We start from the raw sequence: 24,348 nt of genomic DNA, 5'->3' as shown, positions 1-24,348 counted from the left end.
TGGAAAGAAGTCAGAGACACCACCATATTTCTTCAATTTTAAAACTTATATTTGAACATTTCTGAAATCAGGGTGCATTATAGTTAATTATCAGCATTTTCCCTTAGCAGCACTTAAAATAATGACTCATCTAACAATCAATGGCATCTTAGTGTTTAATGAGAGAGTTAGTCCCTAACCCTGGAGCAGCTGGGTAACTAGCCTAGCTTTATGCAAATTGGCTTATGAAGAAATGTTAAAATGAATGTTGTGCTTAAATTCACAAGGGCTTAAAAAAGTCTTCTGGGTCCTTGCTACTCATAATACAGTCACAAACAGCAGCATCAGCAGCAACACCTGGGATCTTGTGAGAAATGCAGAATCTCAGACCCTACCCCAGATCTATCAAATCAAAACCCTCATCGTAACAAGGCCTCTATAGAGGGCAATTTGTGTGTATAGTCAAGTTTGAAAAGCACTGTTCCAGCTTTTTTGTTTAGATTTTTTTTTTATGTTGACGATATGGGTATAATTGGAGTTTGGATTCATTTCCTTAACTACTGACCAAAATTGTATTCTTTCATTAAAAATATAATGGCAGCGAGGTGCCTGGGTGGCTCAGATGGTTAAGCGTCTGCCTTCAGCTCAGGTCATGATCCCAGGGTCCTGGGATCGAGTCCTGCATCGGGCTCCCTGTTTGGCAGGGAGCCTGCTTCTCCCTCTCCCTCTACTGTTCCCCCTGCTTGTGCTCTCTCGCTCTGTCAAATAAATAAATAAAATCTTTAAAAAAAAAAAAATATATATATATATATATATACATATAATGGCAGGGACGCCTGTGGGGCTCAGTCAGTTAAGCGTCTGCCTTCGGCTCAGGTCATGAAATCAGGGTCCTGGGATCCAGTCTCGCATCCGGGCTCCCTACTCAGCGGGGAGCCTGCTTCTCCCTCTGCCTGCCACTCCCTCTGCACTCTCTCTCTCTCCCTAACAAATGAATAAATAAAATCTTTAAAAATATATATAATGGCAAACTGGGATTAAGTTGATTCTTTAAAATCTTTAAACATTTATGATATATCTGGGGATTAATATAATTTTACATGGAAATCAAAATCTCAGGAAACCACATAACATTAATACCAAAGTTTGGGAGATGGAGAATAAAGTTTTACTTGAAAAAAAAATTTTTTCATCTGTAGCATTGCTGAATTTGGTTTTTATATGATGTTCCAGAATGACACATTTGAACTGTTGGCCAAGGGGAGTACCAACTAGAGTGAACACATATTATGCACAAGGATTGAACACTTAAATACTCCACTTAACCCGGCCTGACCAACCCAGGTGAAAAATAAGATGCCAAATGTTTGATTGAACATCATTCAATTCTAATACATACAATTAGAATTACTGGATTGTTATGAAATTCGTTGTTTGGTGATATCTCCTTAGAAAATATAAATCATTAATATGGTCATTAAGGAAAATAATACAATCATGACAAGAGGTAGTGTAACTTTGATTATTCTATTATCCTCTGTGGTGTGTTCAATCAAAAGGGAATGTAAAATTAGAAAGCATAGCCCTGAAATGGAATAGTTAATCCTCCACAAGAAGAGTCTGGATTGGCTGCCAGAATGCAAATAGCTAGAGTGATGAATGTGAAAAGATCAGCAGTCCAGATAAACCCCTGGACACTGTTACTTATAGTGCAGATAAATTAGGTTTTCTATAATTAATGTAGGCAGGAGGAATTGGATTCGAGACTTTTTTTTTAATTTTCTTGGTTTTATTACATTGAGTAGGCACACGTGCTCTCTCCATAGCCCCCAGGAATCTGGTGTCCATCCCTAGCTTCTTGCTATAGGGGTCCCTTTGCCAGCTGGTCAGGACCTACCCAAGCCCACACAGGCTCTTTCTCACCCAAGGCCTATCTCTGCTCCATGGAAAACACACTCACTTTTCTTTGCCCCAGTAAACAATGGGGTACAGGTTAATCTCTAGGTAGTAACATTTCTGTTGCCCCCATCAGCAAAGCAGTATATTCTTTCAGATTCCCTGGACAGGAGTCACATCCCTGTTTTCCTATACCTGGCAGCATCAGTGGACACATTGTGAGCTCTCCCAGTAGAGCTTTCTCCACTGTGAAAGCCCTGTCTTGTTTTCAGTTCCCCCAGAAGCAAACCCTGAGACAAGGATTCAAGATCAGGTTGTTTATTGGGAGATTAGCTCAGAAAACACTGATGGAGAAGTGGGAAGCCTGGGTATGGTTGGCACTGTGATGCATCCAGATTCCCTCAGGAAGGAAGGCTGCAGGTGTTACCAAAAGAGCCTCAGCTATCAACCCTCTTTGGAGATTGCCTTGGCTAAAGAAAATTGCCTCTCCCAAGTTAGGTTCCTTCCAGGCACAACTCACACCCAGTGACTAATCACTGTGGGGTTAAAAATGCCCAAACTTCTCCCCCCAACTCGGGATGACTCTGAAGGGCATTCCAGCTCTGGAGCTCCCCAAGAGGTCAACTGAGGCCTCTGTTTGGACTGCATTATAGTCCAACTTCTCCCTCTGCTACTCTACTTCTTTCCCCTCCCTTCCATAGGTATTGATCCCAAAAGAACTCTTAATAAACACCCTGCATGCTAATGAACCCATTTACAAATACAGGAAAAGGAAGGAAGCCAACATAGGGTATATTATCAAGCAATTTACCACTATGACTAATTAGAATGCAATCACACCAGAAAACTTTGAGAAACAATGTGGAGTATGTGCCTCACAAATATCCTACCTGAGGAGTAAAAGATCTGTGGTATTCATTGTTTGATGACATAATTCTTCTACAACTGGCCTGTCCCATGCACATCAGAGCAGGCTGCAGCTGCCAGAAGCAGCCCTCAGGAAGAGTTGTGGGGCTGGTGTTTGGTTAGAAGTTGGGCTGGAGCACACAGAAATGAAAGGTGTCTGTGGGATATGAGTAGGCTCTGACAGGGTCCTCTTATAGCCACCTGCTCCAATTTAGGACTGAGTGGAATCATCTTCCCAGACTAATGATGCTACGGAAAAAAAAAAAAAAAACAGATATGGAAGAGCACTAGAAATATCTACCACAATCAGGAAGGGATTTGGGCTTGGAACCCAAAGAGTGACCATATATCAAACATTTATTGAGTAAATAATATCTGCCAGACATTGTATTTGGCTGTTCTCACCCATGAACTCATTTAATCTTCACAATAATTCTGTGAGGTGTTTTTTACTTAACATATCAGGAACTGAAGTTTAGAGAAGAGAAACTTCCCCAGGTAAGAAGCTTAATCCCAAATCTGACACAAAATTCCACATTCTTAACCAGACTACACTATTCTACCTCTCTGGGAGCAAGAAATAGATCTCTCAAAAAGAAAACATTGTTGGTGAGTCTGGGAAGCAAAAGGGCACTATCCACAAAGATAAACACCTTTCACTTTTGTGAAAAGTGAAGATGTACATCCCCTTTTCCCCTTGCAAGCAGCCAACATGGAAAGTAAAGGGAGAAAAATGTAACACCATAATAAGAATTTAATGGTACAGGTGAAATTACTTTATGTTTTAAACTGTCAGCATTTTGATTTATTCCAACTGCTAGCATTAGGCATTCCAATTGCTGAATTGAGATTGTGTTTGCAACTGAAAGCTACTATGGCAATGTTATTACCTGAGAGTAACCAAAAGAGCCATAGGTTGGCTGGAATATTCATCCAGGGGTAGTTCAAATTACCAGTTACATACTGACTATCCTATAAAATTCACATTGACAGTCTTCCCAACTTCTAAGAACTATAGAAATAATTGCTACTACAATAACTACGTTGCCTACCTGGGTTTCATTTACAAATCTCACTTTCTTTTTTACCTTGAAAAGAGATTTGAGCTGCCATTTGTCTAAATGAATAGTGCTCTCAGCCACTCACTTCAAGATATAGAGAATGATACAAGAGGAAGTGGCAGAAGCTGACTAAAGACAGCAAGCCAAGACATCTGGTCACTTATAACTAAAGCTCATGTTTAAAACAGCACTCAAAAAGGAGTGACAAAAACTTCAATTGCTCCCAATAAAAAATACTATTATCAAAAAAAAGATTGCTTTATTATTAGAATTTTTTTAGGAAATCATTCCTTGGTCCAGATGTTTTTCTGAATCCTGTGACTATTGGCCTTCGCATAAAGAGATCAGAAGTAGATGATTGGAGGGAGTAGTAATAGGTAAAATTATTTTATATTTCAAATTATCAAAAAACATTGTGAATACTGAGTGGGAACAAATTGCAGAACTGGATATATATTGTTATTACTCTTTTTAATAAGTTCTAAAAACTATACATATAGTATATACATATACAGAGAAAGAGAGAGAGAGAACTGATAATGGCCTGGAAGAATATTTAGTTAACTAAATAAAGAAATTTAGTTAACTAAATAAACTAAATAAAGATAATCCCTAATGTGTATATATCTGTATGCTTGATTTTCAGTTTGTTTTTTTAATAAACAATTTTTTAAATTTTTTAAGCCAATGAAAATACTTTTTTTTAAAGATTTTATTCTTAAGCAATCTATACACCCAAAGTGGGGCTTGATCAAGAATTGTACACTCTGCTGACTGAGTCAGCCAGGCACCGTGAAAATACTTTTTAAAAAAATCTCCTCCTAAGCCTTCCCGGAATGCAGTATTCAACAATTTTCTCCCTAATGGTGAAAACAAAACATACACAGAGTTTATGAAGAAAATTAGACAATGTATTTAAAGTACCTAACACCATACTTAGCCAGCAGATGCTGTATGATCAAAGGCTACTAGTGTCATTCATTGGCTTATAACACTTCCTAAAACCAAAGATCCAAAATTAAAATGTATTTCTATTTTTAATTTTTTTTAAAGAAATTACTGCCTGTGCTCTGTTTTAGGATTTTTATGGTTTCAGGTGTCACATTTAGGTCTCTAACCCATTTTAAGTTTATTTTTGCATATGGTGTAAGAAAGTGGCCCAGTTTCATTCTTTTTCAGGTAGCTGTCTAGTTTTCCCAACACCATTTGTTAATGAGACTTTTTCTCACTGCATATTCTTGCCCCTTTTGTCAAAGGTTAATTGACCATATAATCATGGGTTTGTGTCTACATGTTCTATCCTGTTTCACTGATCTGTGTCTATTTTTATGCCAGTAAGATACTGTTTTGATTATTACAACTTTGTAATATAACTTACAATCTGGAATTGTAATACTTCCAGTTTTGCTTTTCTTTTTCAAGATTGTTTTGGCTATTTGGGGTCTTTTGTGGTTCCATACAAATTTTAGGATTTTTTGTTCTAGTTCTGTAAAAACTGCAGCTCCAGAGCCTGAGCCATCTCACAGTATGCTATGCTCTCTCTCCATCATAAAAGTCTAGGATACAGCTAATGGGGACTTGACCAAGACAACAGCAGATGGTACAGAAATGAGGGGACTGATATGACAAGTATTGACAAATTAGATTTTATAGGATTTGATCTCAGTTGTGGAGAGTAAGGGAAAGAGACATAAGGATGATAAGTCCCAGGTTCCTGGTCATTGCTGTAAGAAGAATGTTTGTACTATTCCATAATAAGGGGAAGATACAAAAAATGGAAACTGGTAATAGATTATGAATTCAGTTTTGTACATATGACGGGTTTAAACTATCTGGGGGGACATCAAGTTTCCCATTAGATAATAGAGTACACAAGTCTAAGCTCAAGAGAGGGGATAGGGCTTAATAGGACTATTTAGAAGTCATCAGCATATAAGTAGAGATGAAATTGTGAAAATGAATATAATCACCCAGAAAGAGTGAGCAGTGTGAGTTTCCATGTCTTAGCGCAGACAGGCAAAGTGGACTCCAGTATCCTAAGGCAGCCCTCTGTCAAAAAGAAGCAGGAGCAGGTTGTTGAGAATGTGTATCAAAATTGCAAAGAAAATCTGGTGGATCATTGACACTGTTGAATAGAATGATAGAACCCCAAGAAGTATCAACATTATAAGGACTGTGGGAGGCAGAGGAGTTGAGTCAGTAAATGAGACTGACAAGTAGCAGGCAGGGAGACAAAGGAGAAAACCTTGATAGAGGAGTCAAGAAATGAGTTTCAAGGAGAATGAATTAGCTAATGGTATCAAATGTAGCAGAGAAGTCCAGAATTCTAGCAAGGACAGGAGAATGTACATTAAATTTGATAATGGAGCTCACAGTGACCTTTGTTTGGTGATAGTGGAGTGTTAGGGATGGGGTGTTTGAAGCCTTGCAGCAGTGAGTGAATTGGCATAAGAAAATTGGACATAATTTAATTATCTTAAGTTGGCAGTGGTAGAGAAGGGCTTTAGAAAGGTAGGTTGAATGTACTCTAAAAAAAAAAAAAAAAAGAAAGGTAGGTTGAAAGTGTTACATGGCTGAAGAGTCTTAAAAAAGATCTTAAAGGAGTTAAGGAGAAGAAGGAAAATAGAAAGTAGAAAATAATAAAGTTAGGTTGCAGTCTTAGAGAAAAAGTAAGATATGGGAAGAGAGAAAACTCTTCCATTGGCAATGGAAGTAAGCATGGTGAGATAAGTTCAGACACTAATACGTACAGAGATGTGGGGACCATAAAATGATGGAATTCATATCTCATGTTTCTGGGTCCAGTTCTTTTCCTTCTGGGTCTATGGCATCATTCCACTGTGTCTTCTGCTGTCATTTAAGTTCTAATGTTTGGGGCTTTGTTTTTCATATCGTACTTGAGTTGGATAATGATATGAGAAACAGTTATTTCCAAAATTTTATTTTGTATAATGGTGTTCTGGTAAAATTTCAATAAATGTCAAAGAAGCAGAGTGTTATAAACTCAATTATTATTAATAGGATTCATTATGTAATACAAGATTGTTCTTCTAAAACACTTTTATTCCTCAAGATTCTAATTTTCATTTGATTTGTAAAGGTGTTCATACATACATGAAAATAAATAACAGTTCACGATATTATTTCAGACTGGACCACTTTCTCACACAATACACAAAAATAAACTCAAAATGGATAAATCCTAAATATGAGACCGGAAACCATAAAAAATCCTAGAAGAAAACATAGGCAGTAATTTCTTTGACATTGGCCATAGCAACGTTTTCCTAGATATGTCTCCACAAACAACAGAAACAAAAGCAAAAATAAACTATTGGGACTATACCAAAATAGAAAGCTTTTGCACAGTAAAGGAAACCATCGACAACAACAAAAAAAAGTAACCTACTGAAAGGGAACAGATACTTGCAAATAACATATCTGATAAAGGGTTAATTCCAAAATAAATGTATACAACTCAACACCAAAAAAAACAAATAATCTGATTAAAAATGGGCATAGGACCTAAAAAGACATTTTTCCAAAGAAGACATCCAGATGGCCAGCAGACACATGAAAAGATGCTCGACATCACTCATCATCAGGGAAATGCAAATCAAAACCACAATGAGATACCACCTTGTTAGAATGGTTAGTATCAAAAACACAAGAAATAACAAGTGTTAGCAAGGATGTGGAGAGAAAGGAAACCTCGTGCACTGTTGGTGCAAATGCAAACTGGTGTAGCCACTGTGGAAAGCAGTATGGAGTTTCCTCAAAAAGCTAAAAATAGAACTACCCTATGATCCAGTAATTACACTACTGGGTATTTAACCCCAACACTAATATGTTTATTGCAGCATTAGTTACAATTGCCAAATTATGAAAGCAGCCCAAGTGTCCATCGATAGATGAATGGATAAAGACGATGTGGTATATATATACAATGAAATATTATTTAGCCATTAAAAAGAATAAAATCTTGCCATTTGCAACAACATGGATGGAGCTAGACAGTATAATGCTAAGCAAAATAAGTCAGTCAGAGAAAGATAAACACCATATGATTTCATTCATATGTGGAATTTAAGAAAGAAAACAAACAAAGGGGGGAAAATGAGAGAAACCAGGAAACAGACTCTTAACTATAGAAAACAAACTGATGGTTAGAGGGGAGGTAGGTAAAGGGAGGGGTGAAATAGGTGAAGGGGGTTAAGAGTACACTTATCTTGATGAGCACTGAGTAATGTATAGAATTGTCGAATCACTATACTGTACACCTGAAACTAATATAACACTGTATGTTAACTATCCTGGAATTAAAATTAAATTATATGTCTTTAATTTTAATTCCAGTGTAGTGTGTGTGTGTGTATAGTTATTATTATTGTAGTATTATTGTTCTTAATTTCTTCCAATTAATGTATGGCAGCAAGACTAGTTCATAGCAGCAACTAGTATTAGCAATGAGATACTGAGTGTATTCTGTACCAGATCAGCAGAGGACCAGGAGCAGGAACTCAAGCGACTCCAACACAGAGAGCATCCATAGCACCCCCAACCCTTCAGAACTACCAGAAGGCTCATAGGAATATATGGAATTGCCATTGTTGTAAGTCAAAAACAGTTGAATTATTGCAATTTCAGATGTTTCAATCTGATACTTCATATAATATATAGAAATTAGATATGTTTACACAGGAAAAAAAATACGATCTTTAAACCTTTTTGTTAAGGACCTTTAAAAAGTGGCTCCTCTTCCTTAAATAATTTTAAGGTTTTTTTCAAAACCATATTCCTGTAGGTTTTGTCATATCTCATCTTCATGAGGATCAAGACACTCACAATCAGTATCATCAGGCAAACTCAGGTATGACCTTCTGCTTCTCCAGTCTCCATTGAACAGGTTCCTCGTGTCTTTGCCATGTTACCTGTGGACCACCAGCTGCTTAATTTTAACCCCTATATCACAGAGTTTTTAGCTTCTAAATTTGATTTGAATGTTAAAATCCTTAATGGAGATGCTTCTCCCTGTAGATGTTCTAAAAAGCTTGTGACAGCATCTGTTTTCACCTGAACAGCCATATCAGCAGGTTGTCTGATCCATTTTGATGGTGTTTGGTAATAACAATGGCAACAGTTGCTGCTGAAATATCTCCATCTCACAAAAAGAGAAGAGTGACGAAAAACACTTCTAGCTGAGTGTGGAGGATACAGTGATCAAACAACCAGAGGTTCTGATTTTGCAAAGGCAGCTTGGTTTTCATCATATTTTCTGTGAGCTCCCACCCCAAATCCAAATAGTTCAAACTCAGCTCATAGTTTTTGGTTGACAATCAGTGGGGAGGGACATTTTTAAATGATTTCTCTGTGTAGCATCACTCATACTCTCCCATCCAGGTCTCCGGGACCCGTGGCAGATTCTATAAGAGAAAGAACTTTAGGAAACTAGAAGAGTAAATCAAGAAGAATATTAGGTCTAGGGACTACTCTGACACACTAAGAGGCAAAGCAAACTTTCCATTTGGGCTATGTTAAAAAAAGAGTTGAAGTAAGGAAGGCTCCCTTCCCCATCTCAAGGCATTGAAGAGACAGCCATGGTAGAAGGGATAATGTTAATATTAGTGGGCTTACTCCAGGAGCCAAGCTAACAATAAAGAGATAGGGTGGCAGAAACAAATGAGCTCAAAAGAGGAGAACAAATGCTGCTCAGAAAGTGGGAAGAAGAAAGAAACCCATGAAGACAAAGCACCTGAAAAAAAGGCTCTTGAGGAGAGTAAATAGGTGTAAAGGGGATTTTCTTTTCAATTGTTTGTGATGGGATATATGATACAAATTCCCTCTCCACCTTTCCTACAAAGTTTTCTATCTCAATTGCTGATTATTTCAGATGATCTAAAAGGTTTTTGTTGGTTTGTTTCTATTGACCCTAAAGAGATTATGAGGAGTCTGACATCGAGGATGGTCCAGAAATGAATCATGGAAGTGCTGAAACTGGACTATAGTGCACATCTGGGCGAAGTTAATATTCTTCAACATTCATAAAGTCCTTTCTAAATCTTGAAACTCTCCCCTCAATTCAGAAGAGACTTGATTGGCCCAAGATTTATCAACTCTGAAAACACTCTCAGAGATTTATTACAAAGGAAATACTTGCTCCTATGTTAAACATCAAACACTTCCAAACTGCCCCATACACAAAGCCAGCAAAGAACCATTCCCTAAATTATAATAAATAAAGGAATAAATAATGTATTTTTTTTATGTGTAAAAAAGAAGGTAAAGGCATCCAGGGTGAGGCAATGAAATAATGAAATAATGATGTTGCACATACACCATAGCAAAGTTGCATAAAGGGTAAATGGCAGATGGCTACACCACTCCAAGGAGGCTGGCAAAATACAAACACCTCCAGACTCTAATACAGCAGGGCTTTGGGAAGAGGCAACCTAATCTCAATGTAAGAAGACTTGAGCTCCATCTGAAACCACTGGTGGCTGTCCACCTTCCCTGTACCAACACTGCAAGTTGTTCCCAGCTTAGAGGGCTGTTGTCTGAAAAGAAACAGGAATGGCATCAAAAAGAAGCCAACAGATGAGACAGATTTTTACATTTCCATCTACCAAATTTCACACACATGTGTTTGTAGGAACAATCTGAGTGGACTTAGCTAAAATAATAAATAGGGCGCCTGGGTGGCTCAGTTGGTTGGGCGACTGCCTTCAGCTCGGGTCATGATCCTGGAGTCCCGGGATCGAGTCCCATATCGGGCTCCCTGCTCGGCAGGGGGTCTGCTTCTCCCTCTGCCCTCTTCCCTCTCATGCTCTCTGTCTCTCATTCTCTCTCTCTAAAATAAATAAATAAAATCTTTAAAAAAATAAATAAAAATAAATTAAAAATAAATAAAATAATAAATAAAATATAACACTTAACTGTTTACAAAGTACTTGAAGGCAATCCTTCGAGGTAGATATTATCTAGAAGTTCTCACTATAAGCTAGTCTCAGCAAAATCAGTAAAATGGGTAGGAGATTAGAGAGTAGAATGCAGTGGTAGCGGTACCTCACATTAGTGTCACCAAGAGAAAACAGCTGCAGTCCTACCTTTCTGGAATGCCAACATCAATCTCACCCAGATGGTAGGCCTATGAAAGGAGGGAAGCTTCCAGGACACAAGGATTGGCTTGGGAGAGGCAGAGAACTGCATGAGAAGAGGATAGGTGGAGATAGTGGAAAGAGGCTTTGTTGAATTCTCCTTGGAAGCTGTGATAACTCAACCACTGATATCTCCCATCAATTTGGACAGGGGCAGGAGGCTCTTTGGTACATAACTAATTTACCAAGCTAGCTGAGCTCTCAGAGCTGGATTCTTCAAACCAAAAGGGGGAAACCTAACTAAATAAATAAAAACCCCAAGACAGGTACATTCAGTTGTCAAATTCCTATTGGCAGGTATATTAAGAAGTATGAACTAAATACACACTTGCTGTAGTTTGCTAACCTCAGGCAAATGAGAGGCTTTACCCATGGAAATTTAGAACTCCCTCTGAAGTACTAGTAAAGATTAGTCTCACTGGCAGGATGCTCCCTGTGTGAGGGGGGAGAAAGGCAGGAAGCTACTTTCTTATCTCAGCCAATTCTACTACCTTCAGAAAGACTGAAAAGCGTGTTTCAGGAACAAAGCTTTGAACCCCAGGGAAATCCCAGGGAAGCCTGAAATATGAGAGAGAATTTTTTAAGATATATATACCTCTCTAAGATATATAGATAGATAGATAGATAGATAGATAGATAGATAGATAGATATAGATATATAGATATATAGATATAACCTCTCTCAGTACTGATTAATCATTTCTTTTCAAGCATAAATGTTCTAGTTCTCAAGCTCTTCATTCATATGGAATAGAACAAACTAACAAGTTTGGCTCACAAAGCTCCTGAGATAGAAAAAGGACCTATGATGCTGGCTGAATGTGTACAAATGTAGAGTGGTATTGTGGACCAGTTATCAGGAGACTTGGGAGCTACTTCTGCATCTGCCTTTAACTCTACAGCTTCTAGCCCTTGATTTCCTCACCTGTGAAATGAGGCTAGCATGATAAAAACTGTATTTCAACTCTTATGCATGCTCTGGTTGACTGGCAGTGGGCACCTGGATGGTTATTTGTGAGGCTTCAGAGGCTTAAACTAAATTCAAAGAGAAAGAGGATTGCAATTGATTAGTGATGCCTGCAATGCACACAATGATTAGGAAGTATTGACATGTAATTCATCATATGTGGAAGTTCTTTTCTGGGGCTGCAGCTCTATAAACTTATGACTTATGTACTTCGGCATTACTGAATTGGGACGGTTGCTTTATTATAGCCTTCATTGTTTCTGTCAGCATTTAATCTTATGGGTGCCCCTGTACATAAGAAATCATTTTTCTTTTGATGATTTCAAGACTTTCTCTGTCTGGACTTTATCATATTTACAATGATGTGTTGTTGCGAATCTTTGGGTGTGTCTTACTTGGAATTTGTTGAGCTTCTTAGGTATGTAGGTTAATGATTTTCATCAAATTTAGGGAGTTTTCAGCCATTCTTTCTTTGGAATTTTTTTTTCTTCTTTCTCTCGCCTCTCCTTCTGGTACTCCCATTACATATATGTACGTGTGCTTGGTGGTTTCCCACACTTTTCTGAGGCTCTGTTCACTTTTTTTCTTTTCTTTTTTTTTGTCTCTGTTTTTCATATTGTATAATCTCTATCAATCTATCTCTAAGTTTGATGATTCTTTCTTCTGCCAGTTCAAAACTACTATTGAGCCTGAGTCAATTTTTCATTTCAATTATTATACTTTCAACTCCAGAATTTCAATTTGATTCATTTTTATCATTTATATACTTTATTGATATTCTCTATTTGATGAAACATTGTTATCATGCCTTCCTTTACTTCCTTAACCATGGTTTCCTTTAGTTCTTTGGACATATGTAATGGCTGCCTCAAAGTGTGTCTGTTAAATCTGACATCTGGGCCCTCACACAGGCAGCATCTGTTGCCTACTTTTTTCCCTGTACATGGGTCACACTTTCCTATTTCTTTGCATGTCTCATAATTTTTTGTTAAAAACTGGACATTTTAGGTAACATATTGGAGAAACCCTGGATACTGATTCCTATCCCCCTTCTCTGGGGCTTGTTCTTATCGTTGTTTGCTTTTTTACATGTTTAGATACTTGGATAGACAATTTTAGTAAGGTCTATTTCCCCACCAGAGACAAAGCCTCTTGGATGACAGTGGTTTTAGCAGGGCTCTCTTTGTCTCTTTCCCTGATCTCTCTGTTAAAATGTCTATCTCATTTGGTATTATTCCCAACTGTTCCATTCCACTAACTGCCATCTGATGGCTCTACTGTTTTCAACAGTGCCCTTGGGCATAAATTGTTCTATAATTTCACTCAGTTAAATTCAGGCAGTAGTAGTGGTTAGGACCAGTCTTTGAGATTTGTTCTAACCTGAAGAAGGCTCTTTCTTTTTTTTTTTTTTAAAGATTTTATTTATTTATTTGAGATAGAGAGAATGAGAGACAGAGAGCATGAGAGGCAGGAGGGTCAGAGGGAGAAGCAGACTCCCTGCCGAGCAGGGAGCCTGATGCGGGACTCGATCCCGGGACTCCAGGATCATGACCTGAGCCGAAGGCAGTCGCTTAACCAACTGAGCCACCCAGGCGCCCCAAGAAGGCTCTTTCTTAGCTGTCCCTCTCCAGTTCTCACTGGTAAACTAGCTGGTTTGTGACTTAGGTTATTGCTCTTAATTTAGAGCAACTACCTGCTGCCTGTTAATTGCTCCACCAAAATTTCCATTTTTAAAAAATTTCCATTGTTTCTGAGAACATCCTTAGGTTTAAACTTCCCCACATTTTTTTTTTTTTCAAATAAGAGCAGTCTTTTTGGAGAGAACTTCATATTCATCTTTCCATATGGATTGCTTCTCTTCTTGGGCAAAATTTTCAAGCTCCTATTCCAAGCACTGGGCAGGTATGGTAGCCTCTGATTTTCTTGGCCTTACCTGTCCTGGCTTAGAATCTCTGCTCAATAAGTGAAATGGGACAAGGGCATTTGGGACCTCAGTATTCTTGGTCTGCCACATCTGGAAGAGATCTTCTGCCTTATGAGTTGTGGTTGGGTAGATGAAGGGAACTCTCTGATTTCCCAGTCACACTCAACAGTAAGTTAGCTTCTTCAACTCAGAATTTGAAGGGATGAAAAGTGCTGGATACCTTCCCCTCCTGATGAAATACATCCCTTGATCAGGAACTCAGAGGAGAGAGAGCCCCTTCTTCTTGGCCACACCCACTAGCGGTAGAGCTGCTGTCAAGCTGATGGGGAGAAGACTGGTCATGGCTCAAGTGCCACAGACTCTCAGGGTTCTTACTCAGTCTTAAGAGATTTTCTTGAATAAATGTTTCCTCATTAGCTGTATGCCCTTAGAAAAATATGTAGAATTTAAATGTTTGGGCTTTATATTATAGTTTTCAGTAGTTATCCTTGTTTCACTGAGGAGTGGATCCACAAAACCCCTCAAATGCCATCCCAGAAGGGATGCCTAACAGCTGCCTTCTTTTCTTAAAAAGCAAATTTAAATTTGCTTTAGTTGCATCTTAAAGTTGTCACATCTTTCTTAACTGAATGCCTGATCATCAGGTATCTTTTGTTATCCAGTTAAAATTGACAAGTGGGTAAGTACAGATCTATGCTTATTTTCACTCTGTAGAAAGTATCTGTGTCAGATGAGGCTCTTGATCACTGTTGAACCAAATTCTAGTGGAACCAGGGGATTCTTGAAGGAATGACTTCTTGCATCCTGTGATGATTAATTTTATATGTCAACTAAGTAAAGCAGACTAAGTAAAGCAGATTCCCCTCCATAGTGCAGAGGAGTCTCAGTCAATCAACTAAAGACCTGAATAGAACAAAAAACTGAGCAAGAGGCGACCTCTCCCTTCCTGACTTCTTGAGCTGGAATATTGGTCTTTTCCAACCTCAGACTCAGACTGAAACAGTAGTTCTGTTTGAGTGTCAAGCTTTCTGGCTTTGGGACTGGAAATACACATCCACTCTCCTGGGTCTCCAGCTTGCCAGCTGAAGATCTTGGGACTTCTCAGACTCTATAAACACATGAGACAATTCCCTATAACAAATCTCTGTATAGTTTTACATTATAGATATAGATAGATATATTTAGAAGTATATAAAAATATCCATCCTACTGGTTCTGTTTCTCTGGAGAACCCTGACTAATACATATACCAATCACTTCACCTTTTGTAGGATTTTTCTGCTGTAGATAATTCTCAGATTTGACTTTCTCCAAATGATTAAGAAATTTAGCCTCAGGACAAACTCCAGGGAATCACTCATGGTTTCTTCTACTTTTTATTTTTTTACCCATAAATGTTGATTAAGAAAGTAAATTATGGGGTGCCTGGGTGGTTCAGTCGGTTAAGTGGCTGCCTTCCGCTCAAGTCATGATTCCAGGGTCCTGAGATCAAGCCCCACCTTGGGCTCCCTGCTCAGAGGGGAGCCTGCTTCTCCCTCTCCCTCTGCCTGCCACTCCCCCTACTTGTGTGCTCTCTCTATCAAATAAATAAATAAAATCTTAAAAAAAAAGAAAGTAAATTGCATAAGTAAAGCTATTTTTATCCTCTCCTGCTGCATTTGACTCAGAACTATCCTGAGGCCATAATGTTCTTAGGATGCATACAAATCAAACACCACAAGGCTAAGGTAAAGTAACATTAACCAATCTGATAGAAATACTCAAATGAATTGACAAGAGCAATCAGGCCAAAAATGGTAATAGAGTCATATATTTTACACTGATTTCTCTACCATTCAGCACCCCATGACTACACAAAGCATCAACTATTTCTTTTTTTTTTTTTTTTTCAGATTTTATTTGTTCATTTGAGACACAGAGATACAGAGAGAGAGAGCATGAGCAGGGGGAGAGGCAGACGGAGAAGCAGGCTCCCCGCTGAGCCAGGAGCCCGATGTGGGGCTTGATCCTAGGACCCTGGGATCATGCCCTGAGCCAAAGGCAGATGCTTAACCATCTGAGCCACCCAGGCTTCCCTATCAACTATTTCTAAAGAACTTCCAAAATGAATTTAGACCACCTCCAAGTTTAGTTAAGGTAGGACAATTATTGAAATCTAGTGACAAACCTGCAATTGTGACAAAATTATTATCTATATACCATATCCATAGTTCATCCCAGTACTGCGAACAGCAGTCTCAGCAGGTTACACCACTGGCAAAATAATCTGGCAGAAACAATGACCCTGAAATAACTGACCAAAAACAATAAACACACATTGTATACAACTTTGTTTAATTCTACTTCTATGATGCCATGTACTTCATTAAACATTTGAAGAGAAAATGGACACTAGGTGCTTTACTGGCTTATCTGATCATTACAAATCACTACAAATGACAATCTTACGTTTAAAAGGATTATACAATTGCATCATCACACAGCAATCTTGCTGGCTGCCTCTAAGGCAATTAGCTCTATGGGTTTCTGCTGTACTACTCAACTTGAATCTGCTTTTAAACCAATCAAAGAGAAAATGAGAACCAGCCAGCACAACAGAACCTCACAGAACTGCTCTGGAAGACATCCCTTTTTCCATCAACAAAAAATATGGTCCTAACTTAAAGCTTCATTGCCAAGCACCAACATCCTCGCTGAGCATGGAACCCCATGCAGGGCTCGATCCCACAACCCTGAGATCATGATCTGAGCCAAAACCAAGAGTCAGTCACTTAACTAACTGAGCCACCCACGTTCCCTGGCAGTAGAAATTCTATTAATTGACTGTCATTTAACCTTTTCCAGATTAATCAACTCTGTCCATTCCCTCTAAAAAAGATGCAAAATGCATACTGAATAGTCACAGTATATCAGCTAGTCACCTACTCCCTAGCACATCCACACACTTCTGCTTCCCTTACATTAGTTGTGTGTTTGTCAACAGTCAATTGTGTTTGTTCAAAAACCTGTTTATGCCTGTTGTACTTATCATCTGAATGAGAATTGTGGTAAGCAGAAAAATGCTCCTCAAAGATCTCCACACCCTAATCCCCAGGATTTGTGAATATGTTACCTTATTTGTCAACAGGGACTTTGCAAGTGTGATTAGGGTTAAGGACTTTCAAGTGGTGAGAATAGATTGGATTATCCAGATGGGCCCAATCTAATCACATGAATCTTTATAAGGGGAGACCCTTTCCTTGGTGTAGTCAGAGAGAAAGGTAATGATGCTGGCTTTGAAAATGTAGTAATGTGGTCATGGGCTGAGGAATGAAGGCTGCCTCTAGAAGCTGGAAAAGGTAAGGAAATAGACTTTCCTCTAGAGTTTCCAGGAAGGAATGCAGCCCTGCCACACTTTAATGTTAGTCCAGTGAAACCCAAGATAATGTATTTGTATTGATTTAAGCCCCTAGATTTTTGGTGACTTGTTACAGCAACAATAGAACAAGAATACAGGAACTCAAGATCTCAATCTCCCCACACAGACTCCCCCGACTTAGCATTGTTGAAGCTGCTGTGGTTTTTCACGTGTGAAGGGAAGTCTGTCCCCAGGACCATAACCAGAATGCTTGAATTCTGCAGGGTTAGAACTAATGTACTCAAGAAAATGGGAAAGCCAGTCTCCAGACAAGTTTCTTACAACAGATCTGCTAGATAAAAGCCTGCATACAGTTCCAAGGTGGGGAATTACAGGGTTGCACACTAAGTTACGGAGAATGGAAAGCTTAGAAATAAAAGTCCTATTTCAGAATCCCCATACTAACAGCCTATGAATGCACAAAGAATTTGGAGGAAACGTGTGATAGTAAAAAGAGCACAATCTCTAGAAACAGGACTGAGTTAGTTCCTTCCCTGAACAAGTTGCTTAACTTTTGGTAAATAGGAATAAAAATACATAGTTCACAGCTGTAAATATTATCAATAATGCATGTAAATCTTCAGGCACACACACACTTAACACATTTATCATTATTGCTGTACCCACTTGTAAATTGTGCTGCTTGACTTTTGTTTCTTGGCCTCTAATGCTCCATTAGGCTTCACTTAGATAACACCGGCCACATTCAGGGCTTCAAATTTATCATTCACATATGTTGCTTCATTTGATTTTGACAATACTCTGAGAGGAAGGCAAAGTAAACTCCTGTTTTGTAGAGGTAGAAACTGAGATGCCAAAAGATAAAGCGAATTGCAAACTATTAAGCAGCAAAGCCAAGTCAAGAAGGTAAACAATCCAGTACTCATTCCCGTCTCCCCCACCTGCTGTCTGTTGATCCTGTCTCTGGTTTCCATGTGCAACGTGGTTCTATTTGAGTAGCTCCCCAGCAAGCCCCTTAGCACTATTTTGTTTGAGACAGCTGTTGGGATGTTCCTTTTCCTGTACTTCTCACACTGACAGCCTCACACCCCCTTCCCTGTACAGTATGTATTGAGCTGTGTTTCCCTCAGCCATTCACTGCACAAAACCTCCCACCTGTGTTGTGCAGCAAGAGCACTATGTCCAGGCTGGCTAGCAGGGTCCAGATTTAGAGTTGTGTGCTTGCTGGAGGTTGGCGATAAGGATCCAAGCTGAGGGCTCTTGGGTGGCTTAGCTGGTTAAGCATCTGCCTTCGGCTCAGGTCATGATCCCAGAATCCTGGGATCGAGTCCCATGTTGGGCTCCCTGCTCAGCGGGGAGTCTGCTTCTCCCTGTCCTTCTACCCCCCCACTCTGCTCATGTTCTCTCTTCCTCTCTCTCTTTCTCCCCCTCTCAAGATAAAATCTTACAAAAAATAACAAAAAGATCCAATGCTGGTAAGAGTTTAAGTGACTGTCACCCAAATCACTGACAGATCTGTAGAATGGCCTGAAAGTAGGTATATTTATTGTTCCCTCAGTTTCCCCAAAGGAATCACTCTTCAGGATGCCAATGGAAATGAGGTCCAAAAGCACACAGGACAAGTTTTGATGGCCACCTTCTGCCCTTGACACTCTGGAGGCAGTCTCCATGTTTTGTGTATAAGGACTTCAGCAGTGTGTTGTAAATTATATGCTAATATCCATATTCTTAGAAGCCTCCTACTACAAACTTCTTATGCAGTCCTTATGGCCAAACCTGAAATGTTATGCTTCTCCACGTTTATGGAACACTCAGGAACTCTGATCTGGGTCAGGGATTAGAATCTGGACCAGAAATGTCACCTATTTCCATCCTTGGTCCTCCTGCTTTCACAGCCCCCATTGGGAGAAGGGGAAAGAAGAGCCAGAGGGAGACTGGGGACTAACATTTAGTGAGCCTGGATTATGTCTGGCACAATGCTGCATGTGCTTCTAACATAGCCCAGAGAAGTAGGGAGGCACTCCTATTCCTCTTACAAATGAAGAGCCCCAAATTAAATAATCCACCCAGGGTCACACAGCAAATAAGTGACAGAACTGGAATCTAAGCTCAGATTTGAGCACTCCTAAGCCCCTGTTCCTTCAACTACCCTATGCTACCAGAAGTCTAAAGAGAACACCAAAGAAGACTGATTATATCACAACCTATTAGTCATCAACTACAGTGTTATTAGCCCTTTAACAGTGATACTCCAAGGAAGCAGTTTTGCCCTCCAGGGGACCTATAGTCATGTCTAGAGACATTTTTGATTGTCACAACTAGGGGAGGGATGCTACTGACATCCAGTGGGCAGAGGCCAGGGATGCTGCTAAACATGCTACAATGCATAAGATAGTCTACAACAATGAGTTATCCTGCCCAAAATGTCAATAGTGCCCAGGATGAGAAACCCTGACCTGTAGGAATCAGTCTCAACATGGACAATTCCTTCACCATTGACCACTCAACCTTTTTTTTTTTCTGCTATGTTTTTTTAAACAAACTGACCAGAGGATTCAATACTGCACCATTTGCTAATAGTTATAATAGTTAATGTTTATTGAGCACTTACTGTGTGCCAGATATCACCCCTTTAATCCTTCAATCCTTAGATATTTTCAACACCCTTTACAGATGAGAATACTTAGAAAGGTTATATAACTTGCCAAGTACCCAATTAGTATAAAGTGAAGTTAGGATTCATGTTCAGGCAAGAGCTGATTCCAGAGCCCATGTTCTTAATAAGCATGATACATAATTTCTCTAAGCTTTTCTTACCTCTGTAAAATAAGTTAATGTTTTCCAAATCTTATTAATTTTACACCACCTTCTTGATTGCTTTTTTCCTATTACAGGCTCCTTATACTGTTTGCTTAGTATATTTCTTTTTTTAATTTTATTTTGTTATGTTAGTCACCATACATCATTAGTGTTTGATGTAGTGTCCATGCTTAGTACTTTTCTTTAAGGCTACTCAATTTTTTTATGTAGCTTCAATTTACATATACCTAAATACAATTGTAATTGACACAATAGTTATAATTTTTCAAAAACACATTAAAATAAGTACATTCTTAAACCTACTTGGCTATGCACCACCTGTACCACTACATTCTTCCTGTGCCATTTGGGATATTCTAACTCTCTTTGGTAGATACTGGCCCAGGTGCTTGCTAATGTCCTTTCCAGTATAATGGTTTCTACTCTGAAGTGGCCTAAAGTATAAAACACAATATGGCTCATGAGGGATTTAATCAAGGGCTCAAAATAATTAGAATGAAAATCAGATTGACACACTCTGTCCTAATGAATCTCCAAGGCAACAGAAGATGGAAATCTGATAGAGAATTGGTAAATGGCTCAACAACAAGGCAGAATGTGAGAGGACAGACACTGGTGAGGAGCCAAATGATGTGACTTCCTGAAAGAATCAGGAACTGGAGTCACCCAATGCTATAGAGGGGGCTGAAAATAGGATGGTGACTTGAAATTGTGTATAAGCAATTTAGGCCCCCAAATCTTCATCATCTCAAAAGTTCTTTATGTGGCCAAACTAGCAATCAAGTGGAAGGGTAGAATAAAGACCTTCTTTTTAAGTCCTATAAAGCCTCAAAATGTGTATGATAGGATCACAGGTATGCATTAATATTAAACTCTTTATAGATATACATTAAATTTTAATATTGGAGAGGACATGCCATCTGCAAAGGAAGTTCTGCTACAGAGGCCAGTTAGTGGAGAGATCCAGAGAGACAGAGAAAAGACCACTGTCTGCCTCACTGAAGGCTGAAACCACTCAATACTGTATTGAACAGCAATTCCAATCTTGTAAATTTTTTATTTAGAAAAGCCATGAGTCTAATTTAAAGAAATGAAATCCCTGTTTGGAGTTTTTCACCTCTCAGTCACAGAACCTGAAAAACAGAAACAGGCTCATTTCTTTCAGGGTCTACCAGGAGCTTGGTTTTGCCATCACATTGGCTCTCTTGTATTTAATCCTCTCTGGATGTCTAGTTACAACACTCAGGAGCAGTATCTCCCATCATATACTTGATGGACTGTCCACTGTTGAGCCCCTGCTGGAGGTGTTCCTTAACTTTCTCCTTAGAAAATGGTTGTTGTTGTTGTTGTGGCAATTAGCCTTCTTTTTGAACAGAGGAGCTATACCCTTCTTCAGATGTCTCCACAGGCTTCCAGAGCTTCTCCTTATTCATGGCCTTTATCCTGAATCACAAGACCCACTTACCTCCTACTCAACTACCCAACTTATTCCTGGGCCAACCCCTCCGCATCTCACCCTGTTTCTTAGTTATATTATCATTTGATCCCCTTTGACCTTAGACACTACTCCAGCTCCAAGACCTAACTTTACCCCTGGATCGTGATTTGGCAGTCAAATCCTAGTTAAGCTGCTTTCTGCCACTGTTAGTAAAGGCTCTGTATAATTCAGCGGACCCAGCAGTGCAGTCCTTGTGACCCATGTCCCCACCAGGTCAGCCCACAAGCAGAACCCACACCACTCTGAGAATCCATCCAAATAAGGGAAGTCTGTCCTTCAAGCTTCTCCATAAAGTCACAAACTAGGTGAGGGACAAAATCTGAAGCCTGATTCAGATCAAATGACTGAGATGGTGTCAGTCTAGTGCCCTGCCTAATGTTGGTTGGGATACTAATGAGAACCAACCCTTGGTCCTGAAGAAAGAGAGTCATGAATATTGTTTCACCATAAATAGCTCCCCAAGGCCAGTGACAGTTATTACAAACAAATGCCCCCTCTTGGGTGTGAAACGTTGGTTGCCCTTATGGAAATGGCCCCTGGCTAACAAAAGAAATTCTCAACTCTACTGTAGCCTTATAAATTGAAAACAAAACAAGAGCCCTCCAAAAATTAGTAATGCTTGCTCTACCTATGGATATTATTCACAGGAAATATACCTAGTTAATATTGTTTGATGCAGAAAATAAATATCAATGAGGGAAAGATAAAACATTAATTCTGATGATATAGCTATCTTTGCCCATTCTCCTATATGCTTATATTCTGAGTAAATGCCTTTTTATTTGACTAAATACATCACTGCAATATTAGATCCATAAAATTAATTAGAATTTGATTTGTTCATTTTCTCCTTATATTTAGAGAAACGGTGTCATTTAAAACTCTCCAAGCATAATTTTGGGGAAATAAAACTATCCACCGAGAGCTCAATTGTTTCAAGCCATCATAATTATCTCTGCACTAGTCTGCTACCAAATTGTCTCTTTTTTTCAAAACAAAGATTTGCAAAGGGAAATGTTCACCTTCAAGTCTACTTAAACCACCTTGTTCTTACTCTTGGAAAGAAGCAGCAGGCACCCTCTTCCTACTGTTAGCCCCTAGCTGCTCCTCTGAAAATGATAGTATTCTGGAATTGCCCACTAGGGAAGGAAGTTCCAGCACCTTTTCTGAAGTCTGAGTCATTTAAACCTCGTCCAGGTCAAAGTAGAATGTCATCTGCTAGTATGCTAAAAACCAAGGTAAAAAAACCACTCATGGTATTGCGATTTGGGTTCCAGGCATAGCTCCGCCTTTTACCTGAATATGTGACCTTGAGCAAGTCCACTGGGTCTGTGAGTCTCAGTTACTTGTCATAGGGGAATAATATGTGCTCTACAAACCTTACAGGGTGGTTATGCACCTCATATGAGAGAAATGTATAAAAGTGTTTGAAAAGTTTAGATCCCTGTACAAATACCAGATTACCATCATAACTGAGTGAAATTTCCTGGTAATAGGAAGACAGTTCCAATGATTTCCATAACCTATATCATACTTGCCCCATTCCTAGGTACATAATCTAAAATAACTTCTTGGGGTGCCTGGCTGGCTCAGTTGGAAAAGCATGTGACTCTTGATCTCAGGGTTGTGAGTTCAGACCCCACGTTGGGCATGGAACCTACCAAAAAAAAATCACTTCCTAATGCTTCATTGACAGGAAATACCTGAAATCATCTTTATACATCAGTTCATTTCATTATTTTCTTTCACACAGTTTTTCCATTCAAATCAACAGCTATGTAATTCAACACATGCATGTAAGCCCACTGTCTTTCTCTGATAGAGCTAAAGGTAGAGGTGGGATGAAAGAGCAGAAGAAAGAGTAACTATTCCTTTTGTATTTCCATTAGAGACCTTAACCAGTATCTAACCTAATCTCCTAACTTCTCTTTTTGGTGAAAATATTTCCTGTTCCAGCTTTAATCACTGCCTTGGAGATAGATCACCAGCAGATTGATCACATGATTATCAGTAGCCTCAACAGGCTCATACATATGCTTGTATTGTCTTTCACTTCCATCCACGTTGCCACAGTAAGATCAGCCAAAGAGATGCGCAGCTTTTCCACTGCATTTACAAGCATACCCCTACGTCATACCCTTTTCTGCCTACCATTAGTCAGGGTCTGGAGCTGTGGGCCCTTATTCTCTGCCCAGAACACACAAACTCTATTATTTATTCTCCTCCCAGCAATGGAGAAAATATAAGTTGCTATATTCAAACACAATTCCTATCCTACAGTTCAGACCTAAGGAATATCTAATCTTTCCAGTAAAATCTTTCTTCCCCTTGACCCCATTGGATGAAATATTATTTGAATTGCACTTTTGGGTTTTGGGGGGGTTTGGGGGAGGAAAGTTTCCAGTATTATTAAGATAAAATTGAAAATTCTTTAAGCGGTATAACGTGTTGACTTGATAAACTTACCTATAGCAGGATGATTCTCATCATTAGCTTCACGTAATCTTAATAGCTTTTTGTGATCAAAGCACTTAAGACTTCTCCCAGCAACTTTCAAGTAACAGTTCAGAACTATTAACTATAATCATCATGCTGTACATTAGATCCCCAGAACCTATTCATCTTATAACTGGAAGTTGGCACCTTTTAACCAACCCATTTCCTCCACCTTCATCTTACCACTCATTCTAGGGTAACTACCATTCTACTCTATTTCTATGAGTTCCACTTTTTAAGATTCCACATGTAAGTGATATCATACAGTATTTATCTATGTCTGACTTAT

At 39.0% G+C, this 24,348-nt stretch overlaps 1 long non-coding RNA gene across 1 annotated transcript in view; it reads right to left on the bottom strand.

The window, feature by feature from the left end:
• Window positions 1-24,348, bottom strand: part of LOC135361577 (uncharacterized) — an 89,480-nt gene that overhangs the window by 31,616 nt on the left and 33,516 nt on the right. Inside the window, exon 2 of the long non-coding RNA XR_010405017.1 lies at window positions 2,766-3,030. This is a non-coding gene — a long non-coding RNA (uncharacterized LOC135361577). The remainder of the gene's footprint in view (window positions 1-2,765; window positions 3,031-24,348) is intronic.

Source organism: Mirounga angustirostris, unplaced genomic scaffold (genome assembly GCF_029215605.1).
Source record: "Mirounga angustirostris isolate CCGP_5_RB_7025 unplaced genomic scaffold, mMirAng1.0.hap1 SCAF_9, whole genome shotgun sequence".
Lineage (NCBI taxonomy): Eukaryota > Metazoa > Chordata > Mammalia > Carnivora > Phocidae > Mirounga > Mirounga angustirostris.
This window is presented reverse-complemented; position numbering and strand designations above follow the sequence as displayed.